Here is a 2,632-nt window from a genome sequence, read left to right as displayed (position 1 = left end):
AGTACAAGATATAAAAGTCCATAACTCAGACAAATATACCACAATGGAGCCCATACCTTATGTTGGAATATAATAGACATGTGCAACACATACAAGCCAATGTGTAAGACAAATACAACACATACAAGCCAATATCTTAGACAAATACAACACATACATGCCAATATCTAAGACAAATACAACACATACAAGCCATTATTTTAGACAAATACAACACATACAAGTCTATATCTTAGACAAATACAGCACATACAAGCCAATATCTTAGACAAATACAACACATACAAGCCAATATCTTAGACAAATACAACACATACAAGCCAATATCTTAGACAAATACAACACATACAAGCCAATATCTTAGACAAATACAACACATACAAGCCAATATCTTAGACAAGTGAGAGACAAGCCTCAAAAAGCCTACTTACTGCTAAGGCTACTGATGTGACTTAACGCACAATATGACATTGTACTACGCTTTTGGTACTGACATATTCAACTGCCAAATAGCTGCAGGCAAAAATATTGTATCAGACTGTAACAGGGTTATTAATAAAATGTTTATATTAAATGAATACATTTATTGAGGAAAATATTGTGTCAAGCTATTGGTACAATTTTTTTATTTATTGTGCTTATACTGTCTACTTCTTTTAATGTTCATCTGGTCTGTTTTGAAGTGAACTTTTTTGTTATCATTGCTCTTACTCTGGCTTTGACTCATGCTCTAATAGTTTACTAATGCTGATCCGAGCAGGGAGATAAATCTTGATGTTACCCCCCCTGCTGGATATCGTAGTATTTAAAACCACAATTAAGAAAGTTAACACTATTGTGTTCACAATGTTATTGATGAACTCTCAGCTTTATTAAATAGACTCTCACCAAAGTTACCCTCAATGTATTAAATCCTTAAACCCTCTATATTTTTATGAAAGTTTTTTTTGCTTGCGGTTGTAAAAAAATATTTAGTAACATTAATGTCCTGTTGTAAAAAAAAGGTCGTGTGTTGTAATAAAATGTCCTAATATTGAAATTAAATTGTAGATGTTGTGTATTGTAAATGAATTCTTTAACCAGAAGAAACTTTAAAGATATACAAAAGGCCAACTTTGAAAATTTGTGTACATTCAATTTATGATATCCTTTTATTTAAGTTTTTAAATGTACATAGTGAAACTAGAAAAATCTACCCTCAATATTTAATTATTTTTGTAATAAAATTGTATTGCACACTTTAAACTTTATCTAATTTGGTTAAGAAAGTTTGGCAATTATAACTGGCAGTATTAATTGAATTAAAATCAAACTCGGCAATATGTTAGTGAAAATGCTTCAAGCCACAACTTATAGATTAGTCCCACTGGAGCTGTTGAAGTGCCTTGTTGTGGTTTTAGAAACTTAGCTAATGTATTGGGAACGACTATTGTGAATCTTTTCAACAGTCCCAGTTCTTTGAATGTGTGTTTCTCTATTAAAAAATGATAATAATATAAATATTTGATCATATATATAATATTTCATTAACTATCAGTTTTAAACTGGTACTTTTGTTACTTTGATTCTCATGTTAACCCTAATTAGGTTAAATTAAGAGAATCTCATATCAATGCTTTGTGTCTTTCCAAGTCAACTGTAAACAAAAAGAAATTACTTGAGAGTTGCTTGAATTTGCAACTTAAAATTTTTCGTTACACTGTTAAGAACTGTATAACATTCCCAATATTTGCAATCAGAAAATTTAATTATTTAGAAGACTGTCATTTATAATCTGTATGAGTATGGAATGCAGATTTTTAGCATTGTACTTTCGCAAGGGAAATAACCTACAAAATGTATCTTTACTTTTAACTGACTAATGCATAAAAGATAAAATCAGATGTTTAAATGCAGTAAACTTAGAATGGGTACCAAAAAGATTTAACTAACATCAATGTATCAGCCTTGTTTATCTGCTATGCCAATGAAAAAAAGCATTCCATGATTTTCAAATGTATTTTCATACAAACTCTATTTATATAAATTGTATACACCTGTTAATTGCCCTTGGCCATTCTTTTACCATGGTTAATGTTCCTGCTGGTTTTCAGGAGCTGTGGTAGATTCATGGTTGTCTTCTCTTGGTTCCACTCTATGGTGTGTATCAGATTCAGTCTTTGATGCTTACTTAACTGATTCAGTGACATAAACCATGAATTATTTGTATTTTAATTTTACTTATGTATGTTGTATGTCAATTTCATAAGTATTTTTTTAGTTAGAGTACAATTTTAAAATATTATCTACTTTCCATCTACTTAAACATCACATTGAAAAGGGATGTTTTTTTTAAAGGAATAGATATAGTTTAATTTTACTGATTTCTCTGCTTTATTTTAAAATTGTTTTGATGTAGCTTTGTTTTAAGAAAATACTTTCTTTAATGTATTTTTTATTGGACATGTAAAAACATGTTAGCTTTTTTGCCTGTGTAACTCATGTTCAACATTTAAAATCTTACAACAAACATCTTGACATTGATGCATTTGACATTTCTATTAAGTTATGGTTAAGCTTTATAAAATTAATTTGAACACAAATATAACATTTTTTTAAAGTTCATGCCCAAGACACAAAGTTTAGATGATGT

This window comes from Physella acuta, unplaced genomic scaffold (assembly GCF_028476545.2).
Source record: "Physella acuta isolate Inbredline_101_S28 unplaced genomic scaffold, ASM2847654v3 ptg000829l, whole genome shotgun sequence".
NCBI classification, from domain to species: domain Eukaryota; kingdom Metazoa; phylum Mollusca; class Gastropoda; family Physidae; genus Physella; species Physella acuta.
The sequence above is the reverse complement of the archived record's forward strand: the minus strand, read 5'-3'. Positions refer to the sequence as shown.